Source organism: Falco peregrinus, chromosome Z (genome assembly GCF_023634155.1).
Source record: "Falco peregrinus isolate bFalPer1 chromosome Z, bFalPer1.pri, whole genome shotgun sequence".
Taxonomy (NCBI): domain Eukaryota; kingdom Metazoa; phylum Chordata; class Aves; order Falconiformes; family Falconidae; genus Falco; species Falco peregrinus.
The window spans coordinates 26846491-26859517 of NC_073739.1; positions in this window are offsets into that span (position 1 = coordinate 26846491).

The window sequence follows — 13027 nt, forward strand, 5'->3', positions numbered from 1 at the left end:
GCTCTGCTATTCTGCAGCTTCTCTCACACTCTCCTTTCATCCTGTTTAACCAGGAGTGTTATTGCATACCTGAAATAATTTTCCTAACAAATGTTGTCTTTCATTCCTGTGAGAAATTTCCCAGTGACTTGAATTTAAGAAGGTTCAGACAATCTGTGGTTAAGAAAGTAGCATTAATTTGCATAGCTGGATCAAAAGTTTTCTGAAAATATTTAAATCAGAAGTTGGATATTGCTGATGGAGAAAGAATGAAAACAATAGAAAAACCACTGGGAAACAGTGAAGCCACTGGATTGAATATATGCAATATGTTGGATTGTTCACAACTTTTATTTCTACATGAAAACATATCCTATTACATTTTCAGTTTGACTCATCAACACTTCAGCACAGGTTGTTGTTTAAACATCAGGTGCTTAAGAATTAGACACCTGAATGATTTCACTTACATAAAATGACAGCTCTTCACAAACCTACTAAGATTTTATGAGCTGGCAAGATACACCACACTGGGCAGTGTGGTAGCAGGTGAGGAAAATTCATTAGTATTCAGGAATCAAATACATCAAACTATATACATTCTACAGTTGTCTGTGCAGTTTTGAATGGTATTAAAAGATGGTGCTTGAGTAATTAGGTATGTTAAAAGCATTACATTTAGATGTCACTTTTTTTCCAAAATTTGGGCTAAAATTACAGATACAGAAATGAAAGGGGCATAAATGACTGTTGTAATTGTCATTTAAATCCCACCAGCCATTTACATGCACAATTATATGACTTCATGATTTATGAATGGCATCACAACTCTGGTGCGTGTATATTAGCCCTGCACAGACTGACAAAAAGAATTATTTGTATGTGTTCTAATGGGAGATGTGAAATCTTTAAGCTTTAATAGATTTTCTCAAAAGATAGAGATGGACGTTTTAAGATACCATTTTCTTCACACAGAATAGCAGTTTAGGATTCTGACAGAGCACATACTAAATTTTATTTATGTTAACTCAAGCTCAGATTTCCAGTGTCATATGTTTAGAATCACACATTCAAATGAGTAATACAATTTTCAGATGTCAGCAAGAGCCAAAGACAGTCAGAGTCTTCTAAAATCATGTTTAGTTTCCAAACACATATGGTTGTACATATATTGTAAAACATGGAATCAAATTCATAGAAGGCATTTCCTAAATAAATAAATAAATAAATAAATATTAAAAAAAAAAAAAAAAGATGCAGCATATAACTTTATGACTGCTTTGCACTACTTGAGAGCTGGCCTAGCCAAAACCTTTCTGAGCAATGGTCACCAGCTTCACCAAGATTATCATCAACCTGTGAATGAATCATGAAGCATAACTAGGAAAGACAGCTAGTGGGGGAAAAAGGACTGAAGATTCCTTTGAGTAATATAAAATGTAATCTCTGGTACATATTTTCAGAATGTAATTCAGTAAAAGAATTTCTCAGAACCTATACCATTATGCATAAAAGGAGTTTTTTTCCCAATATTGGGCAAGAGTTTGCTGTTCCAATCCTATGTGATTTATATCACCATTTCAAACAGTACTGAGTGATGAGATCACGTTACTTAGGTTCCTGGATGAATATATCCTCTAAACAGGAAATCTCTTTTCTGAAAGCTTGTACAGTCTCTGTAATTGCATGTATACAGGCAAAGACTCAATTTTTGGATGTATTTATGTACTCCTTTACTTCATTTTGTATATACATATTGGAAACCCATAGGTTGAAACTCTTTGTAGAAGGGATTTTAAGCATACAAGTGTCTGGTTTGTACGTGGATGTATTAACAAAGACACACAAATGCACCCATAAGCAAAAAAAAAGCGAACAGTGAAATAAGATGTTCGAGTATCTCCCTCACATCTTCTTTTTTTTTTTTTTTCCTTGATTTCTTATATCTTGCACTATCTCTTGCTAACTATTTTTCTGTGTATTCATTTTTATGCTCTAAACCTTTGGCTTTCTCTACTGAAAAATTTGACAAGTACATCACCATACATATGCATGATGCAGGCATATATTGCCTTGTCTCTGTAAATGCACTAAGTTAGCATGTCATGTTTTACAGAGGGTAGTTAAACTGAATAATCCCTTAAAAGACTTCCAATAAGGCAGTATTTGTTAATATTGCTAACATAATGAAATTTCACTGTAATTACTTCAAATTAGTTGAACAATTTTGAACCACACTTTGCCAAATCATTAATACCATATAAATTTAATCAAATATATGCCTTATGCACAGGTTGACAGGACTGCAGCCTAATCCCACTTTAGGATTTTATAGCAAAGATCTCTGCATATGTAGTTTCTTTTTGATGATGAATTCCTATGATCCAGATAAGAATACAGTAACTGGAACACACATACAGGTATTGTTCCATATTTGGATCCCTGGGAGAAAATTTCCTTAAACTGCCCAGTTTCAGACTTCATTTGGTAGTTACATTTTCATGGCTTCACGTAATATTGACTTTCATGTTGAAAACAGAGCATAAGAATATTTGTATGAAGGGATCGTTTAAAAACAAGTTTTTAAAAAAATATATAGAATACTAAAATTATTTCAGATTTTTATTAAACTTAAGCTCACCAATAAATTCAACAAAATCCCTGTAAATTCTGAGTTATCACAATCTGTACAGTGATAGATTTTCTTTAGAGCTATGAGCCTTTAGTCTCAGCAGTAGTGCTCAGACACTGCCCATCTTGGTTGACCTCAGCTCCATGTTAACTTGATTTTGCTAAAAGAATCAGAACAAGAAAAATATTTCTTAGTTGCTGTAATCTCATTACAATGTTTTACTTATCTTGCCAATGGTATTTCAATATATATATCTGATTATGTTTTTTTAAGAGAAATAAAGTAGAATTGATGCCAGTAGAAGAAATTATATGTAGTACCTGACATTAAAGTTCATTGTCTTGACAGTAATTAACCAATAAAATAAGTCATCTAAGTTACATCATCTTGAGCTTCTTAGTGACAGGTAAGTAGTTTTACCTAATTATTCTTCACAATAATTTTCCTTTTTTTCATTGCCAGTCAGGAAAACAAAGAAAATAACACTTTCCTAAAAATATTTATCAGTGCAATATCACCAAATATTGCTGAATTTACTTTTTTTTATCTAGATATCTTAGCACCGAACCATCCTTTTAACAACAGATCTACCTATCAGAAATTCTATTTATTTCAGTTTCTGTTTACCACTAAATTATAGCACTCATAAGTCAACATCACTTATATGTAGCCTGACATACTATTTTAATTAAGTACTATACCATTATTTTTATCATCATTATTTTGAAGGAAAAGTACCTAGATTTGTTGCATGGTATAAGTAACTTTTGTTCAGTGTAATTAACTTTGAAAAGTCATTTCACTGAGAACATCAAACCTCTCCTTTTTAAATTTTAGGCTATTCAAAACAGTAGTCTGTGTTTCACAATGGAGACAAGTCACTAAATAATATTTGTACAATACAATTTTGGAAAATATCAAGTATTCCAGTTTAAAATATTTGAAAATCTGGCATCTTTCCCTTTCCTTAGTGCTTATTTTATTTTCCATTAAGTTCAAAGAGATTCAAGTAGGTTTAAAGCAACACTTTATAAGGATTTAAGAGAAAAGAAATTCACTTCCGTGCTTTGTTTTTATTTTCAGACAAAAGCACTTTATCAAAGTGCATTCCAAAATGTATGTCTTGCATTTCTCTGATCCTAACAATATCTCATTGTGTTGAAGTCAGGAAACAATCCATATGACAGTGAAGATGGCAGAGCTGGAACAACTGTTATAGGATATTTTTCTACATCTTGAAGCTTTCCCAGCACCACTGGGATGTACTGTGCAGCCACATCTACTGATGTATTCTATTTTCTGCAACATTTTGGTTCCCATTCATGTCTATGCCATTCATGCCAGCCTCTAACACTAACTTGCAACAAGTAAGATTAATTAATTCTTTCTTACTACAAATGTAGTTACCCCTACTTTCCAAGAGAAAAAGTTAAAGATTTATACCACTTACATGGGGGATACAAATTGCACAACAAAATTGTTTCCTCAAAATGTAAGAGTAATACGTATGTCTAAAATTGAAGCAGAAAGTTCACTGAACTCAACAGAAAAAAAAAAAAGTAAAAGAAAAAAATAATAATTCAAGCACTAGCGGTTCTTCTGTAGTGAATTTAGCTGTAACTCTTAATGATTCAGGATCAATTACCATACCACATTCACCATCACACCTATCACTCGTCAACATGAAGATTTTAATTTCTCCTTGACCCATACCTTGCGTCCCTACTAGTCTGTCCATAAATTGGTAAGCACATTAAGCCTTTGATCTGGCAATGTACTTCATCTTGTGCATAATTTTAAACACCTCAATAATTCTGTTGATTGCTGGATCCAGGCTACCTATGACTCACCAGAAGACTGCACAGTGATCAAGACACTGAATAACGATCAGATGGTGGGGGTGTAGCACCCCTTTGACACATTTCTCCTACATTACTTTTCATGAATTACTTAAACTATACCTTAATTTATCCTCAAAACATTAAATTTCTGTCAAATACATATTTTGAGAATAGTCTTTGAAGTTTGTGAGGCAATGAAATACGAATTTAATAGGGTCTACAGAGAAACTAATATAGAAATGAACATTTCAGTCTGGGTTAACTGAAATAGACCTTATGTCATAGAAAAATGGTGTTTAAAACCTGTAGAATGCTTGAAAGAAATTTGTTAGGAGATTAGCCTGGTATATTTATGCTTAAAAATTATGCAGAGAACTAAATGTTCCTACTTAGAGCTGCCCTAGGGTACGAATGGCCATGCAACATGAGCCCTATTAAAGAGCGGCACTGCAGCAGCAATATAGGGGATACTTCCAAAAGCCCATCCCTTTGTTTACATGGCAGCAGTTTTACTGTGACAGCACTGGAGGACTAAAACCAGTAAACGGTAGTGGCAAAGTATTAAAGACAATCAACAAATAGCTCTTTCTCTTTCTTGATACACAGAGATACACAAGTAGATCTACAGGTCAACACATACAAACATATTAATATAGACACATGCATGTTTGTATATGTAGATATGTACACACATGCAGACATAGACATATGTATGTACCCATTTAGCTAATCACTACCAGTTCCTCTTCCTAAGTCAAATTTATTATCAAATAAAATTGCATAGTTTTAATACTTGCATATTCTTAAATGTTCTTAATTAAAGAATGATTCTTAAATTTCTACTTCCCACAGAAAATGTGTGTGGCACATCTTCACAGGGAAGAACAAAGGAGTTTGCTGAACACATACGAATGAGAAAAACATCCCATCCAAATGTATCACACAATCCCCTTGGAGGAATGCATTTTCTCTAACAAAAAGCATTTGGGACAGCACTAGTCCTCTGTATCCAGTTCTCACCATGAACAAAATCACAGTACGCAATGGAAAGTTTAACCCAGTCTGGGACACTGAGGACACTAGCATGGAAACTAAAAGCCTTGGCTCAGAGGCACTGTGATAGTGTTTCCTGTTAAAGAAGTTTCTCTGCCTGAGGTATCCCATATCAGTCTCATGCAGAATCTTAATTAATTATTTTATTTGCTACAGTGGTGAGATGCAGCTTGGGCTGAATACCTCTGGAGAGGGACGTCAAACAAAGAAACCCCTGGGCAATTATACCTTCACATTCTAAGTTTCCTGCTCTTCACATGACAATTCCATCCACTAATAACAGTGGATTCAAGGGCCTCCTTGTTCTTCATTGGGTATCCTCATTGTGTCTAGGTAGGTCATTTCTTCTTTTATCTCTACAGCTGCAGCTTCTGCTGGTAGCCGTAGTGGCCTTCCTTACTTCCTTATCTCCCAGCATGAACCAGATCTGGAGCCTCCTTTTTCTTAAGTAGACAAAAGTTTCAGCATATCTACATGAAAGTCCACACCTCGTGGCCTAAGGCTTCAACAAATTTAGCTACTCATGGTAAGCAGTTAACTCCAGACAGTTTTAGTGCAATGTTCAACATTTCCTTATTGCTTGACTTTGTTTTACTCACCATATGTACGTACATACACACATCAGCATGCTTGCACACAGGCATTCATAGGTATAGACATGATATTTTATAAACAACATTTTGTTCCTTCTCTTTTTCTTTTTTTTTTTTTTTTGAGATTTTCAGAAAATCTGTTTTTAGTTCAGAGAGATTTTAAATGTGTGTTCCTCCTTCTGGCTTTACTTTTGAAAATGGAAAACCATTATGGTCAATTCACTACATGAACATATTAAATATTGCTTTTTTTCTATAATGTAATTCTATATAATACATATTAATCTTACTTTTTCAACTTTGGACACCAAAGCTAATAAAAATGTGGGCACAAGTACTAATAAAAAGGCATAATTTAAAAAAAAAATATTATATGCGATTTTTTTTCATAATGGCCAGTTTTAACTTTGTGCAGCAAATTCTAAAATATAACAGCTCAGCTTTGCTGTAAGACATTTAATTAGGTTTTGATCCCTGATTCCTTGAAATTTTAACCCCTTCTTGGCAGTTTGGCCTGCTGAACCACCAGAGAGTTATCGCTTGGTGCAACTGCTCTTTTCATCTCTCAGTGCTGAAGCATTGGTGCATGGTAGGGCAGGGACTGGTGGAAGTGTGGAGGGGAACTCGGGGTATCAGCAAAGGCCCCTGACGGGCAGAAGCTGAGGGGCCAAGACCTACAGACCCATGACCTTGTGCATCAGGCTATGCCTGTGATTTTTTGATCATAGGCAAAAATGAATGTGGTCTCAGGCCTTGCTGCCTGCTGTCAGCATTGAAGGTCTAAAAAGAGTAATTCATCAATTTGATTTTTTTTCATTTTGGGGTGGATGAGGAGCTTAAAGAGCTGACGAGGTGATTCTTAACTCATCACATAGCACAAAGGTTGGGCACAAACCCACTCGCTGTTGGAGAAATGGGACAGGACTGGGTAGGGCTGGGCAGGGGAATGAACTGCTCAGATTTACAGGCAGCTCCCAGTGAGATTTCAATCTTGTCAGTAAGTCTAAATAAAGGAAGAAAATGAAAGGTTGCATCTTTCTTTTTGTCCCCTCAAGTGATGTCAGGCTTCCCATTTCTACTGCACCCATTAAGTTGTCATGTGTAATGTGGACTTGAATTTTTTCAGTCACTCAATGAAAGAACAGGTTTCCTTTTCAGACAACTGGCGGCTATCAGCACAAGGACACTGCTGCTGAGGGCTGGCAAAGAAAGTCCTAAATAACTATTTGCAAGCATTATTATTCACAACAACAACTGGTTTCCTGTGACAACTCCAAGAATCTTTCTAGTTTTTCACAAACTGGAAATTGCAAAATATAACAGTGATTTTTGTTCTTCAAGGAAGTTCACACATAATGAGAGTTTCTAAGTTGTTTTCAAGCTGTTTTCAAATGGTATTTCTTAATAGAAATGGTCTCAGCCAATCTTCTAGAAGTGTCTTTCGTTTTCTCTTTCCTCTTTAAAATTTTTCTCACTATGATAAAAATGTAATTTGCATGACAGCACATGAGCCTACAATGTGCCCTTGCAGCAAAGGAAACTAATGGCATACTGGGCTGCATTAGGAGGACTGTTGCCAGCAGGCCAGGGGAGGTGATCCTTCCGCTCTACTCAGCTCTAGAGTATTCTGTCCTGTTCTGGAATCCCCAGTAAAAGAGGGAGATGGACATACTGGAGAGGGTCCAATGAAGACTACAAAGATGATGAAGGGACTGTAACATTTCCCCTAAGAGTAAAGGCTGAGAGCGCTTGGTCTCTCCAGCCTGGAGGAGAGGATGCTCAGGGGATCTCCTTAATGTATGTAAATACCTGAAGGAAGGGTGTAAAGAAGAAGGAGCCTGTCTTTTTTCAGTGATGCTCAGTGACAGGACCAGAGGCAATGGGCACACACTGAAACACAGGAGGTTCCCTCTGAACATCAGGAAACACTTTTTCACTGTGAGAGGGACAGAGAACTGGCACAGGCCGCCCAAATAGATGGTAGAATCTCTATCCTTGGAGACACTGAAAAGCCATCTGGACATGGTCCTAGGCACCTGGCTGTAGGTGACCCTGCTTGGGCAGAGGGTTTGGACCTGATGAACTCCAGAGGTCCCTTCCAGCATCAACCATTCAGTGATCATATCACAGATATTGGTGGCATGAATAGTTTTAAAATACAATGTAATAATGAAACATAACCGTATGAAATTTTAGTAGATTATTTCTGGATAACAAAGTCTCCTGCAAGCTGAAGCCTACTCATGGAGAGCATATAAGAAGCATAAGTACAACCTTAATTTCTTATATTTCCTGCTTTAAACAATTTAGCTGTCTGTATGTTTGGCAGAAATATAAAGCATGACCAAAGACATTTTCCTGCAACTTATGGAAGGCTTTCAGATCTCACTAAAGACTTTAGGAGATGAGGGCACTGAACTACTTGTAGGATCAATTTGAAATAAACGTAACACTATTTTGTGAGAATGACTCAAAATCCTTCAGTCAAGTATATTAAGTCAGTAATTATGTATCTCAAATAAGGAGCAAAGTATGTGTATGAATGTAGAACTTCCGTACAAAATACTTTTGAGAATTTGTGCATATTTGACTGAGCCAGCCATTATCTGGGACATCCTTTAGGAAACTGTAATACCTAACACTGGCATTTTAAGTGGAATGAGTGTCTTAACACTTTAGCTTACAGTTTGCATTAATTTTATGTTGTATGTACCTCCACAAATCTAAGTGTGGTATGGTTTTCTGCACATTCTTTTCTAGACACATTTTTAAAACACCCAGATGATGACTCTGTTTCGTGAAAGGCAAAAATAGCAAACAGACTACTGAGTGATTTTGATCTTCAACTTCCCTCCCAGAAAAAAAAAAAAAAAGTTATTCCAGGAAAGCAAAACTTGCAGACTTTTAAAGTATTATTTAAAATTAAAGTGTCTTCATGCTTGCAGTAACATGAGATTTTTGTTTTGAAAAAAAAATATTGTAGAAATATAACTTTGAGCTTTTTGGCAGTGGAAGTACTATTTGACCTTTATCTCTTCAGTGAACTAACGGTTTTGGTGAGCAGAGAAAAAAATCCAATATACCCAAATATACATACATGCCATTTCAGGCATACCCTTTTTATAGGGATTTCCTCTTAATCACAAAAAGTCCAAAAGGAAAACTTGATTAATCACAAAAAATCAGTGGCAGGAGCAAGTTATGGCCCTGTAAGTATCCCAACCAACAGCAAAGTAATTCTGAATTCAACATTGCAGTTCCTGCAATGTTCACAAGCAACAGATGTAGTAGTAGTAGTACTGATACTCTTATTCTGATATTCTACAAATTTTGAATCTGTGCCATGTATCTGAAAGAACTTGTCTCCTGGTTACATGGTAAAAATTTTGAGAATCTGCTCTGACTCCAGCTGAGATTTGCATTGGTGTAACCGAAATCGAAAAATCAGCTTTTAGCAATTAATATTGGTTGATACAAAGGCAGGAAAAGCAAGTTTCTGTTGTCTAGTTCATACAAGTATAGGGCTGCTTGTTGTAATTTTTCCAAAAAATAAATAAACTCTCCAACTAATAAAATAAGTGCAATGAATATTTTCCTTCAGCTTGGTATCTTTATCAGTCACATAAGATAAAAACATGACTCAGAAAGCACTGATCACCAGTGACGATTTAAGTCAAATTGTTCTCAAGTTAGCAATACCAAACAATACAAATAAAATTTTGAATCAGTCAGGTGATGTCATTATTTATAACCTCATTTATTTGTTTACAGTCCTGAATAAAAAAGTAGTGATCTCCAGAGTGGGAAAAGTCAGAGCTATTTCCAGAACAGACTGAAAAAGTGATCTTGAATCTATTGAACATAACCCTTTAAATAAAACGGTTTTCATTATAAAAACAAACAAACAAACAAAAAAATCTTGTTGTATTTCTCTAATTAACCTCCAGATAATCCTGACTGATGCTTAGTTGAATAGATTTATAAGTCAATGGAATATCACTATCTGGTTAGTGCACTGGCTAGTTTTCAGGGGGAAACCATTTCACTAAAGGACAAAAAATTTGCATAATCAGCTTGACAGAGAATGGAGGTCAAAGACATTTTTTACATCTTGCTGCCACTCTTAAAGGCACAGATATTCTTCATACTGAAGAGGGAACAGTCCTTCACAATCCAGTCCTTGATTTAATTTGCTGATGGACCTTGAATTTTTGTTTCCAGGAATTAACTAGAATTCATCTAGTCTGCAGAAGAAATTCTAATATGAAGTTGACATTGTTGTCACAAGTGTTAGCCGAGAGGAGATCACAAAAGCCAAACAAGCTGCACAGGTGGTGTGTTAGCTCCTGACATAAAGCCTGAATGTACCAAAAATCTGTGCAGAGTTTTTAGAGCTGAGTCAGTTTTCTAACTAAAAGTTACCAAACTTTTGCTTAGCACAACTATAGAGCAAAATTGTACAGAGAGGGAAAGCAAAAGTCATTGTAGGTTGCCTAAGATTTCAGTGATCCCTGACACTCAAAATTTGTAGTGACCTCCAGGACAAACTACCGCCATCGGTGGGCACTTGTTTTTTAAATCCACAAATAACTTATTATTATAAAATGAGAAGAGCATAGGAGGAATTCTGTATTTCAATTATCTTTTTATTCAGCGAAAAGTAATTTTCCAAGTACATTGCAGAGTATAGTTTTGCCTTCCAAAGAAACTGAAAACAACTCTTTCAGATGTGTTCAAGGTGGACAGTAGCTGGCAGTTGTTGCAGAAACAGCAACAGCACCCTTGTGTAAATACACAGCAATACAATCTTTAATTTCATAACTACATGCTATTTTTCCTTGCCTCATTCAGTGTTCAGTGCTTAATGAATTATTATTGCAGTGATTTCTCTTATCATCTTCATTCAGTATGGCCCTAGGCATATTTACTGCACTACTGTGTTATATATTGAATTATTCATTTCCTAATAAGTTTTTTCTGTAAAATTCATTGCTAAAGTATGTGTGTGCAGGTATCAATACATAGAAAGAAACATAAGAAATACTAATTAATTTATCTTCACAACTCCTGGTATACTCCAGTTTTACATACAGACTACATCTATATTGTTTAGCCTAGAAGCAATCACAGGCTCAGATATGACATTGCCATACTTCTCAATCTAGGAAGCCTGCAGCTGATTTATATGCATATCCCATAGTGCTTTGCCTTGTTAAGTCTTTCTGTAAAAAAGTCACTGATTTGCCTGCCTTCCATAAAACATTGCTGTAAGACATTCTGGGATATTCAGGTGCAGGTTTCATGGTGAGTGGACATATCCATGATCATACTGGTACATTTACACAGCTCTTAGTGGCATATTTGGACCTAGCATAAGAGGTAGTCTTTGGACATTTCAAATTATCTGGTATCTTATATCATCAGACCGTCATACTACTGACATCAGCTGCTGCAAACACTCAACCGCTCTTGCAAACTACAGACCTCAGGCTTAAATGAGGATTATACAAAATGAAAAACATACAAGTTATGGCCACTTTTGAAAAAGTCGAGCTTAAATGGAATGCCAGATACCACAAATAAAACCTAGACAAAAGGAAAACTGTTTCTAGTGCAATGTTCACATGTCTAAGTGTAACACTTTTATGTTTCCTGTAATTCCTACTGCACTGAATGCCTTTGAGTTTTGGCAAGGGGGTGAATTAAAACATTTGAGGTGAAGACAATTATTATTTTTGGAAGACAGATTGCTGGTCAGACATATGTACTTTAGAACATTTCAATGAGCAGCAAGTATGTCAGTCTAAATTAGATAACTCCTGTTGTTTCCTTAACAGCGTGTTAGTCATGGCTGGGTATACACCCTTTATCAGTTATAACTGTGCACATATTGTTGCAGTAGTATCTTTGTAAGCTTCAGAAAGCTGCAGAAACAATGCAGAGAGTGGTGTAAACTGTTTTAATCATGCAAACAGAATTAACTTTCTCCATTCAAAGTCAGAATATCTACCTTATTATTGACTATGAGATTGTAAGAAAGAAAAAAAGATAGATCATATTTAGGGGGCCAATCACCTGATATTATGAACTAGGAAAAGATCATTCTTATTTCTCGTATTCCTTATATAAATTGTCTGCATATACATCTTTAAAGGTTGTTTTCTTCTGCTTTGTTTTTCCAAATGGAAACATTTGCACTTCCAGTAATTAGTACAAGTGACGTAAGTTTGGGAAGCTGTGGGTCCATTGGGAGTACTTATATATTGGATCTGTATCCGATAAACAGATAGTCTGCATCATAAAGTTTGAAGTTTCTTGGAAGTAACACACACCTACAGAGTGTGCAGAAATATTTCTGCACATGCACAGTAGTTTATGGCATCTCAAAAAGATCAACTCGGTTGCACATGTGTAAAACACCTGTGAAGCACATGGACAACAGATCTGATGTTTCTCTTGAGACAGCCAGTCTGGCAGCCACAGCTTCATTATGAAAGACCTTTATTTTTAGGGTATGTAACCTCTCGACTTCCTTCCTCCAACATAATACTATCAAGAATTAATTATTAAAGTATGCATTTTTTTCTTATTATGGTAATAATCCTAAACTGATAGATCCTTGGTTTATTTTGTAGTAGATATAGAAAGTATTTCAAGAATTCTGCAGCTAGGGTTGTGATTTTTTTGTAATGTATGACACAGTTTTCCAAAACACAAAACTTTTACCAAGACTTCCGTTTCCATCCAAATGTTTTATTTTACTTATGACACATGTCATTTGAACACCTAATAAGAGTTTACCTAATTGAAGTCTTTCTGCTTCTCACGCAAGTAGTTTCCTTCTTTTCTATTATCATGCATGGCATTATGAAGAATATGTACTTTTAAGTCCCAAATAGTAACTTTATCTTGAATTACACTCATTATAC